A 12,656-nucleotide genomic window follows, 5' to 3' on the forward strand; every position below is an offset into this window, starting at 1 on the left:
GACAGTCTCACAAGGAAGTAAGCCTGCTCAGGGACAGTCTCACAAGGAAGTAAGCCTGCTCAGGGACAGTCTCACAAGGAAATAACCCTACTTCGAGACAGTCTCACAGGAAGTAACCCTGCTCAGGGACAGTCTCACAAGGATGAAGATATTTGACAGACATCTTGAAAAATGAGGAGTTCAGAAGGAAGAAAATTAGGTAAAAGATAGTCTGCATTGAAAAAAATAAGGCCTTACAAAGGGTATGTATGTGTTTCCCCACCAAACAATATATTTTCCTTGGTATCAGAGAAGTTTTGACCCTTATGCATATTAACTCTCTTGAGTTTCATGACACTTTTATTAAAATATATTAATTGTAGAAAGTAATTATGGCATTTTATACCTGCATATAACTTACTTTAATTCCATTTGCCCGTAACTGCTCCTCTCACCTTTCCTGCCAACTTCCTTTTCCCAGCAGTTCCTTCTCTTCCATGTCTTCCCTGCCTACCCTGGGTACAACCTGGGATACTGTGACACCGCATGTGCATGACGTACCAGCTGACCCTGGGTACCACAGGTGATACTGTGACACTGCATGCCTATGTCTCCCAGCTGACCCTGGGTACAACCTGGGATACTGTAATACTGCATGGTTCATCAGGAGTTATCTCACTCAATATTCTCTGTGTACTCTTCTTGGTCTCTTAAGCACTGTCTTCTTGTCAGAGTTAACCTCTGGTTCTTTTATCACAAGGGAAAAGCTTTCTGCCTGGCTGATTTCGACCCCTTCCCATATATCCATGAATCTTGAGCCTGTCTTCCATAACATGTTTTCTTAACCTTTAGAGCCCAAAATGCTGGCAGGCCCCTAGACACTAACAAATTTTACATATACTTAAAATTCAACATTTGGAAATATGTCTTCCTCGCAAACGTCACTTCCTGCTGGGATCCACACTTGCCTTGCAGCACCATGAAGATACCCATAGTGAGAGCTCAGACACAGGAAGGAGCTAAACGATACTCAGTGTACTCTAAGCAAGGAATGCGCTCTACAACGCCCCACACAGCAAGTGTTGAAGATAGGCCTTCAATAGCTCACCTTACTGTAAATATCAGTGCCTTCAGACAGCATTGCTCACATTGCATTATACTCTGCTCGGACACTGAATGCTAATAAACAAGGCTTGAGAAATGTAATAGGCTAGTCCACTGTAAACTTGTGAATGGTTCCCTGAAGATAAACAAAGGATAACCCAAAGCTAGATCTTTATAATATGCAGGGGAAAGTATTTCTACAGTTCAGGAAAAGGGTTAGCCCCTGGCATCTCTCCCCAGACACCTGCCACACAGGTATGGCTCTCTAGAGGATTTACTGACTCATTCCCTAACACTGTACCCCAAGCAGGTAGCTGAGTGGGTAGATGAAGACGGATAGAGCATCCCCCATGACACACGTAGCTTGGCAACCCACTAGAATTAAAATTAGCCGGAAATAGAAAACTTGTTTATATCTGCAAACTGTCATTAGTAGAGCATTTTTCAGCAACCACACAGACTGCTGGGCTTGAACAGGTAAACAGAAACCAGACCAAATTACAGAGAAGCTTAGAAGCTGCAGATCTTCGCTTCCAAGTGACATTACTGGGTGCACTTGATCCTGGGACTATGTGGCCTACTTTTGCTGGATGACCCTCTGATTTCTGAAAAGTGCTACAGGATCCTCCTGACAACGACCTCTCCTAACTCCAGCATGGGAACGCTTAGCATTTCCGATGTGGATTTTAGAGACAAAGATAGAACACTGAGATCTGCCAAGGCTGAAAAGGATATCACTTTCAAAGGTTAAAAAAAAAGTCCCCCTCCCTGTTTATTCTGATGACTACCCAATTACACAAGTCAGGCATGATAACAGGGCAGCGAAATCTGTCTTCCTCAGGCACAGACAAACCTGCCTGTTTAGGCAGTGAAAACTCGTGAAGCACTGAAATAAAGCGCATCCTTCAGAGGGTTCTCATAGAGTGAATAACCTAGCATGAAAAAAGAATTTAGCATAAAACGAAAAATTCCAAACCTGACTATACTGTTATCATCTTATGTCAAAACCTATTTTGTCATTTTTTAAAGTAGCATAGCTTCGTTTTCTCATTTTACATAAAAGCGTTCAAGTTATGCAATCAATTTATTCTTAAATTCTCTAGGCAGAAAAAAATGTTGTAAAGTGAAACCTATTCTTCCTCTGAGAGCTATTATAAAATCCAGCATGTGTGTCTATATATAAGCATACTCTCGAGACCATGGATTTAGGTTAGATTTTTGTGTGCCACAATAAAAGTCGCAGTGTGATGACCACTCACTCTCCACCTGCCCAGTCCATCCAGGCCCTGAGCATCTGTTCTCAATGGCCGGCAGTGCTAATGCTTAGCCCTCTTGGCCATCCCTAATTCAAAAATAATATTTTGATTTTTAAATCTACAGAAGAAACCTAAGGCATTAATTCTGGAGTGGGATCTTTTCAACCTGTGGATTTACCTATTACTACCTTAGCTTTTGATGATCTGTGTGTCCTGCTATCATTACCAAGGCAGCAAAAACATTTTAAATCGTCACATAACAATGCCTATAATTACCATTTGGGACCCTACAGTGCATCAGCACGGTCAGAGGGAGCCTGAGACTCCTTAGAGGGACGCTTCTTGAGCATGTCTTTCCCCTGGGATTGCTTCACAACATCCTCTTCACTGCATGTGAGAGCTTTATACAATGGCAGGCTTACGGTGCTTCTATCAGTTCTTTCTTCTTTATCATTGTATCTTTTTCTGTGCAAACTTGCACTTAGTGCAAAAGCATGCGTGTGGAAGTCAGTGGACAACTTGCAGGAGATGCTTGGAGATGTTTCTCTCCTCCCAACCATGTGGGTCGCAGGGGATTGGGCTTAGGTTGTCAAGCCTGGTGGCAAGCACCAAGAGTAGGTGTGATGGTCCTCACCTGAGCTAATGCCAGAGGAACTATAAGCAGACTTCTATGTTAGGAATCCTCTACTCCAGACTAAAGAGATGGCTCAGTGGTTAAAACAGCTGCTGCTCTTCCAGGCCTGACGTTCAGTTCCCAGCACTCATGTCAGAGAGCACAACTACTGTAACTGTAGCTCCAGGGGTCCAAGGCCCTCTTCTGGCCTTCAGGGGCACTTGCATCCATGTGGTATACACACATACACAGAAAATACAAACGAAATCTTAAAACAAACACAAAAAAATTCATTCTACTGCCAATATCAAGAATAATTACTTCATCTTTCACTCTCACTCCTTGGATTGAACTAAGCAAAACTAAACTAAAATTCAAAAGATATCCAAAAGTGGGTCAGCCTACCAGAGGCTGAGGTCAAGAGGAACCAGGAAGTGGCCCTGGTAGATGGCATTATCAAGCTGATGAAACTGCTCTAAAACTTAGATGGCCATGGCCACACAACTCTGAGTATGGGAGAAGCCCCTGAGCACTGTTTTAAGGGGTAGGGCTTGTAGTGTATGACTTACATCTACGTGAGTTGTTCTCAAAAGCCAGTGACAGCAATGTTTGTATTAACTATGTCCATTTCCAATAAAAATAATTACTTTTCCAAAGCAATATAAGCATCTTCAAATCTTATATGAATTGCCCTATGCATTCTTTTCCTAAAAATTATCCTTCATGGAGTTATCTAATTTACCTAAATACCTATAGAATTGTAACAACTTTTGAAAACATTAAGAACGATGACATTAAATAACTGAGGATTTTGACATCTTGATGGATCCACTTATTAAAAAAGAAAAATGTCTAAATTCCAGTGGGCTCAAAACATAAAGACACCTGTTTTCCTGGGCATTAGCGGCTGTGAATACAGCCATGGTGAGTAATTTCACACATCAGGCTCATGTGTGATAAAATAAATCGACTCAAGGTTCTCCTTTCATCATGATGATAAATGACTAGGGTTCATCTTGTTAAGATCAAAAGAGGATGACGTTTACAGCAAAATATGCCTACCAGCTAAGCTATTTCACCAGCCCAGTTAGTAAGGACACAGAAGCAGCTTTAGAGCAGAGCAACAGAAAGAGGAAACAGTGCATACCATGAAAGGCAGAAAGAGGAAACAGTGAATACCATGAAAGGCGGGGTTTGTGGAGATTATGGATTGCTTGTGTCTGTAAATTAGACTTTGAACTATCGTGTATCCAGAGAAACTGCTGAATGCTGCTCACAAAGAACATGACAAACTCTCCTTTCGCTTCAGATTGCTGCAAGACATGTCAAGTTCTCCAAAAACAGCACTCTTACTGACAGCCCCTTCTTACCGCTCGCTACCACTGAGAAATCAAACAGAGGCATGATCTACAGGGTCTAAGTCTCTTGCTGCTAGGTATTATAAGCTAAAAAAAACAAGATAAATAATTTTTAGAAAAGTTCATTTCATGGTGTGATTATTTCTGAAAGGCTAGAAAGTTTTGTCTTTTAATCTCAATTACAAAAGTTACTGTAAAACATGGGCTGCACTTAAATAATTGCTAGGAAAAAAGCAATTAGAAAAATATCATCCAACGTCAACAGAAAAAGAATTCTTCCTAGCACATAATTCAGAAATATTGTAATGTGGGTAGGGATGTAGCTCAGTTTCACAGTACTTGCCTAGTGTTCAGGAGGGCCTGAGTCTGAGTTAAAACCCCAGTAAACCAGGTGTGGTGCACAAGCCTGTGATCTCAGCCCGGGAGGGACGGAGGCAGAAGGATGAGAAATTCAAGTCATTCTTGGCTACAGCGGGAGTGGGCAAAGTGGGAGGAAAGGAGAAAGAGGTACGGAAAGAGAGGTGAGGAGAGAGAGAATACTGCAATGTAAGAAGACGTGAATAACTCAGCTCCCTAACACGCCATCTGCACAACAGCCTCATTTTCACGGCAGAACTTTCCCAGGTCCTGTATGGGGCTGTGATGTCAGTGGGAGCCTCACAGTTTTTCACCTTCCATCAAAGGAGTAAGCATCCCTCAAAACCATTAGATTTGCCTACCTGGACAAAAGAAATTACACATCAAAGCCATTAGTTGATACATAGTTTTCACACTCTGATCTTCAGATTTTTCTATTAAATTTATTTAAGTTATTAAAAAAAACAAAGGAAGTCACCCACCAAACTATCTAACCTCTCATCATGAGATTGGCCGGTGAGACACATTAACCCTAAGACCATGCATGAGCTCGCCTTAAGTGCCGTGTGCAAAGGGAACCGTGAGAGCCTACGTGTCCTCTGATGCATTTCTTTTTGATTATTTTTAATTTTTTATAACTGTGCTATAAAGAACGAACAAAGAGGAAAGCATCACACACTCACATGAGCCATGCTCCAAGTCCATGTATCTCAGTGAGCTTCTATACAGTTTGCATGGCTACTCAGAAGGACGCTGTGGCATGGCACACTAGGTTTTATACTTTATTATCACATATATTTTATGCACTTGCCCACCACCAAAACAAAAACAAATCCACAACAGAGTTAGACCAGGAAAGCCACTATCTTTACATCATCCGTCACACTGGGCTCACTGCCTGCACTCAGTCCTTCCACATCCCCTCATAATTAAGCCTTTCTCGTTTTCTTTTCCCCATGTAACACTGGACCTGTATGTGTGTTTGAGTATACATACACATATATCATTGGCTATATCCCACATACGAAGATTAATACTTGCTTAATACTGCACATTGTAAATCCATCTATTTTCCTGCAGGTTTTGTGATTACACTTTTTTCCCTTTGGAGGTCAATAGTATTCATACACACACACACACACACACACACACACACATATGAGCTAAACAGTATTCATACCCACACACATGCACATTCCAGTACCTGGAATTTTCAGTACCCGAGCACACATCTGCTGGTAGACAGCTACATTGATTCAATTCTTTGCTATAGTGAATAGAGTAGCAAAACCCCATGGTGAATCCAGATATCTCTATGGTAGGGATGCAGTTAGCTGAGTATACGCCCTGGGGGGAAATAGTTGGGTCATACAGGAGTTCTGTTTTAGTTTTTTTATTATCTCCAGACAGATTCCATACTGGCTGCATTAACTTGTAGCTCCACCAACAGTGAATAATGGTTCTTTTTTTCTCCACATCCTCTCCAACACTTGTGGTCAGATTTGTTGATAAGAGCCATTCCAACCAGTGTGAGGTGGTATCTCAAAGTAGTTTTCATTTGCATTTCCCTGATGGCTAGGGATATTTGACACTTTTAAAAACAGTTATGAGCCATCTGTTGTTTTTGTTGAAATTTTTTTTAAAACCTCTTACTCAGTTTATTTGCCTATTTGTTGGTTGCCAATTTTTGTTTCTTTGGTTTTTAATTATTGAAATTCTTTGTAAATTAGATATTACCCCCCCATCTGAAGGAAAAGCATACATGAAGAAAGACAGCTATTCAACAAGTAGTATCAGAAAAACTGGATTTCTAATTGTAAAAATATACAATTAGATTCTTATCTTCCACCCTGTACAAAAACCAATTTAAATGGATCAAGGACTGTAATGTAAAGCTTAAAGCCCTCAACTCTAGAGGAAAACCAAGAGGATGCCCTTCAAGATAAGCATAATGCAGTAAGCAATACATTTTGGACTAGAGCACTAATCGCGAAGGAACTAACCCAGCACTTCCTACCCTAGAAATCCAGGAAAACAAGTTCTCTGCGCAAAGTGGACAATCATCGGAGCATCGGCCTACAGAGCAAGAGAGAAAGCTAGGTTCCCCGCCCCCTGCTATCATGGTTAATGCCATGAAGTCACACTAACACATTACACAGTTTTTATACACGTAAGTAACAAATGCACTTATGACTTCATGTGCTATCTTTATGTTAAGTCAACAGATAATAGACTCTTCCTCGTTCAGTACTGAAAAGTAGTATGTCATAACATGAACCATAATAAAAACGATTCTACCCACAGAGGGCTTATCTTTGCCAATACAGTGAGATCTATTTTATAAAAATAACTCTCTCTTACTATGATTTGCCCCCCCCCCCGCCGAGACCCTTCCGTAGGAGAGGCTGTCCCTGCTGGGGGAGCAAGTGCACCCTAGCAGCCTGCCAACAAAACAGCTGCCAGACCAAGTCCTTCCTGATCCCACCCCACCATCCTTCCTTTGCTCCAGGAAAGTGACTGCTCTGTTTACTGCTGCCTTTTAAGTTATGTGGCATGTAAAAATATCTTCTGTAATTAAACAGTTGCTTTAGCACAATGCTGAGCGTCTCTTCAGTCAGCCAGGGAGACTTGTTCTTTTTCTTGAAAGAGGGTCTCACTATGTGGCACAAGCTGGCCTCCAGGCGGCCATAAATCCACAATCCTTCTGCCTCAGATTTCCAGAGTACTGGGGTTACCTGTGTGTGCCACCATGCCTGGCAGAAAGAGAAATATTAATGAAACAATTTTAAAATAAAGACTTACATATTGACTATAATAGCCTCATCCCTGTTTTGTACAGTTAGTTCTACCCTCCTGACATTTGGGAGAAGTTATAGAGGAATGGGGGCATGGATCAAAGAGACAATATTAAGAGAAAAGAATTAGGAAACATTTAAGGAAATGGCAGGATAGCCCACACACCGTTACTAAGAGATACAGAGAAGCTAGAATAGTTAACCATGACTATTCCTCCTAGGTCTACTTTGAAGGGACATATGACAGACTATACTCCATTGAGATGTCATTTAATAACGGCACATCTGGTCCTGACATGAGCCTGACACTCATCCAGACTGCCTTAGCCAGAGTCAGCATCTGAGGAGGGAGACTGATGCTTCAACTTTTACTTAGGCTATGTAAGTCTTGTTCCTGTGATGAATAAATTGGCTGGTGGATTATCTGTGGAAGGCCCAGAGAAGATATAATTGTCTCAAAGCTTTGAAAAATAATTGATTGTGTAGACCCTGCAACTCCCTCTGCCCTGGCCCCTCCTCCTCAGGGTGTATGAGGAGGTATATGATACATGTGTGCCTGTGTGTATGGAGGCCAAAGGTCAACCTCAGGGGTTATTATCAAGAGTCTGTCAAACTGACCTGGGACTCAGGCTCTAGGGTTACAAGTGCATGCTTAGCTTTCTATACGTGCTAGGGACTGAACCCAGGGCCTGTGCCTATACCACAAACACCTTACTGCCTGCACTATCTCCCTGGCCTTTGTTTTCTGGAGGGATCTTGTTTGCTTTGCTTTGCTTTGCTTTGCTTTGCTTTGCTTTGCTTTGCTTTGCTTTGCTTTGCTTTGCTTTGCTTTGCTTTTAGAAATGAACAACTGAAGCACACCAGTGAATTGTAATTTGAGCACATAGCCAAAAAAATTTTTGAATAAATTCTTGTAGGAACCAATAATAATTACATACAGTTTGTTTAGTGAGCAAGAAACATAAACAAAACTGGGTTCCAGAGAACCCCGGTTTGATTCCCAGCCCCTGCATGTTGACTCACAATCATCTGTACATCCAGTATGAAAGGATTCCGTGCCCTCTTCCAGCCTCTGCAGGCACGACACACACGTGGTGCACACAGACACATGAAATAATACACATGAAACACTTATAAACTAATAAAAATAAATTTTACAATGTACTGAAGCAGCGATTTAAAGAAGAGAGGCTCTCGATCGGAAATGGTCAATATGCTGGTTCTTATGTGGCTTCAACAGCAGACGATCCCCTTGATTTCCAACTGCAAGTCCCATAAAGGGATGCCTGTATCTTGGAAATGGTCCATGTTCTCAGGAGCTCAAGAATACTGGAGCTCAGAAAACTATACCCCAAAACGGATGCTTTGACAAGCTGAGGGGGATTTAGAATTAAGCTCCCTCAGGCCTTCCCTTGATTTTCCCCACCTAAAATACAGACAGATCTTCTATAGTTTTCAGAAGAACATAATTGTCTTCCATCTTCTTCACTAAAATTTTAGTGGCCAGAAAAACCATGCCTGGACAGACGTCTGTCACATGATTATCCTCTATTTCCATCTCATGGGACATCTTCACGTTCTGTTGTCTGTTCAGCAGCCCGAGAAACTTCATCCCAAGTCACTGTGGAGCCTTTTGCCGGTTTAAACTGCTCCAGCGAGTATTTGGAGGGTGGAGGGGAACTTTCCCTTTTCCCCCACAGTCAGGTGTTCTAGCTCTCAACAGAAATGCTCCACCTTGAGAAAAACATGCTGCACAGCGGACACTGAGATGGCTTTTGATAGAGAGGAAAAGCGGAGAGTCACTTAATAGTGCAGACCTGTGAGTCCAGAACACGCCCTCTGATCACTGAGTAAAGGTAGTAGCTGTCTCCGTCTCTTGAATTATGCCAAGTCATGACCCACACTAAGCAAGAACACTCAGTCAATATTAGTCTATCGTCACTTTAAATTCCCATTATTATTTAGCACTAGTTTTAAATTGGTTAATCAAAATATCAAAGTCTTGTTCTATCAAAGATTTTTAAAAGTTATTAAAATATTTTCTAGAGATTATAAATATAAGCAATAAATACAATGAAATAAACTTCACTAATCAAAGCAGAAATAGAAACTAAAGCAAAGCTGGGCGTAGTGGCGCACGCCTTTAATCCCAGCACTTGGGAAGCAAAGGCAGGCGGATTTCTGAGTTCGAGGCCAGCCTGGTCTACAAAGTGAGTGCCAGGACAGCCAGGGCTACACAGAGAAACCCTGTCTCAAAAAACCAAAAATAAAAAGGAAAAGAAAAGAAAAGAAACTAAAGCAAATGACATTTTTAAATATAAAAAGAAAAATAATAAACTTAAGGTCACTAAAGATTACCAAAAGATAATTTATAATTTTTCAAGGCTTTCCAAAGAATTTGTATTTATATTAATTAACATTTTTGGTAAATAACAATCAAATTCCATTCAACTTTACAGAAGTTGACTATGGATCCATATTTAGTGGTGAAATGAGAGATGGAAGTAAGAAACCAGATAGAGAAAGGTGAGGAAGGAGGAGAAGAGGAAGGCACCGAGAAAACAGAGGTAATACAAACCCACACCATAGGAAAGCTCAACTCATCTCTCTTAGTGGGAAAAATCGGGAAAATCAATATATGTAATTATGAAAACATCAACAGAAGATGAGCTTTTAATATTCTTGCTAATATTCTTACCAGATGCAGCAAAGTTAGACATACTACTTCAATAGTAAGATTTGTGTAGAGCATCCTGGTTTATCTCTATGAATACGTGTAAGTGGAAGATAAGGCAGAGAAAAGAAACTGTGAGCATGAAGGAGGTATTTATAAACACTGCTATTACCCTGCACCCCTCAGGAACAGCAGAGCTCTAGAAATTAAGAACCCAGTGTGAGCCGTCCCCTCCTCTTGCTGTAATATGTAAAGCAGAGCTCAGTGATCACTGGCAACCACAACACCCCGGAGAGTAAGGGCCGGGGGCATCCCTCTCACTGGGTTCAGCTCAAAGCCTCACACCAAGTGCACAAATGAAATGGCTAAAGGCTGCATTTAACTGAAGGGAGAAAGTATTCAGAAAACATACTGTGTGGCTACTAACACTGTCCCTACACAATGCAGCATAACTATTTACATAGCATTAGCATTTTGCATTGTTTTAAGGACCATATGATTCCAAACACACAAGAAGATGTATTTGTGTAACTTTAAATATAGCACCACTTTTACTATATTATAATAATGCAAAGAGATATAAACCTTCAACAAGGAAATTTTTTTAAATGTCAAAGTGAAATATAATGCATTCAAACACATTTGGGATGAGGGGATGAGATGACTTAGCAGGTAACATATCTGTCTTCTATGCCTGACATGCTAAGTGGATCCCTGACAACCACTTCAAAGAGCTGACCTCTGTCCATGACCCTCTGACAACCACATATGTACGGTGACAAATACATATGCGACATACATACATACACACACACAATCACAAACTCAAAAAAATAAAAAATTTAGAACCAACTACATATACAATTTAGAAACTTAAAAATACTTAGCAAACTATGTCAGAAAAATATAGACAGATATCACAGGAAGTAATCAAAACAAATGACACTTCTCTTGGAAATTACATTCATAGGACAGGGGCTTTCTCTGCATCCAGAACCAGAAATTCCTACAGATGTTATTACTACTGGAACTGAGACAATCAGGACAGTAGTAACATTTGATGTACAATACAACATTTTTAGTTCTTAGCAAATGTAGATTATTTAATAAAGGAATATTAGTGTCATGATATGTTCATATTCTGTATATTTCATAATATACTTAGTGAGATACTTAAGAAAACATTCAGAATTGCCACGAACCAGAAGAGAGCATTTTATTTCATGAAGTCAAGCACTTAAAACTACATTTACCTGTCACCAATGACAACACTAAAATCGTCCTCTTTTCACTGAGCCTGACCCACCTTCCACCCTTTCCTATCATGCATCCCAGAATGGAGTTTAAAATTTCAATTTTGTCTGGAAAAGAAGCACTGGGAATCCCCGCCATCTTTTGTGAGAGAATGAAGTGAGTTAATCAGAAGGACCCCTGAGGGTGCACCTGGCATGCGACAAGCTCAGTGACACTGGCTAGCACAAAAACCGCCTTGTGAAAAGTCTGTCTCCATACACTCACTGAGAAGCTAAATAGCCCATATTTAGTAAACTCTTGTCTGATTTACTCAGGGTTTGTGACTCGCCAGTGCTCTTTGGAGCCCATCGAGTTAATCACGATAGCTGCTTGGGTGGCCATCAGCATCAGTGATGTTGTTAAAGCTTCTTTAAAATGAACTTCATAAATGTCATGTGCAGTTGTGCAACAACGGCTTACAGTTCCTCTTGCTGACAGACCACACATTTCACTCCCTATCATTCACTCCGTAACTACCACCGCCAGAAACACGCCGTTCAATTCAGATGATTCCCCCCAACCCCAAGTTACTTACATTCTATTTAAAACAAGAATCTTAATGATTTTCTTTCTAATTATGATTCTAATTCAAACAGGAAATAAAAACGTCAAAAAAATGTTGAATCAGCCATTAGTTCCTACTATCAACAATGGCTCACCCTTTATTTGATCCATTTCACAAGAACCCTGTCTGTGTTTAATATTCTATACTCTAGACAGCTGAGCATTTGAAGACCCTCTTACACTGCTATTTCAGAGTCTCATTGTATCAGTAACTGAGTGACACTTGGATTCCACATATAAAGAAATTCACTTTGACTAAAGTTCCATTACCCTCACCTTGATAAGGGCTGCATTTACTCTGTTTTATAACATTAACTGCCCCATCCCTTCCTATTGTCCATACACTGCAACTATAATTTCCCACAGTACCAAGACATCTTGTATAGTATTACTAATTTAGAAGAGATGACACCTGATTAAAATTACAAAATAAATTAAAAGATCATTTAATGAAATAATATTCTACTGAAAATGACATTAAAACAGTAATTCAAATAGCATTAGCATATGTACCTAATAGTATAGGAGGAGGGGTGGAGAGATGGCTCAGTATTAAGAGCACTGACACAATGGAGTACTACTCAGCTATTAAAAAGAATGAATTTATGAAATTCCTAGGCAAATGGATGGACCTGGAGGGCATCATCCTGAGTGAGGTAACCC

At 40.5% G+C, this 12,656-nt stretch overlaps 1 protein-coding gene across 1 annotated transcript in view; it reads right to left on the reverse strand.

Annotated features, from left to right (window-relative positions):
• Positions 1-12,656, reverse strand: part of Wdr70 (WD repeat domain 70) — a 204,287-nt gene that overhangs the window by 99,780 nt on the left and 91,851 nt on the right. The gene's annotated exons all lie outside the window — the stretch shown is intronic.

This window comes from Mus caroli, chromosome 15 (genome assembly GCF_900094665.2).
Source record: "Mus caroli chromosome 15, CAROLI_EIJ_v1.1, whole genome shotgun sequence".
Taxonomy (NCBI): domain Eukaryota; kingdom Metazoa; phylum Chordata; class Mammalia; order Rodentia; family Muridae; genus Mus; species Mus caroli.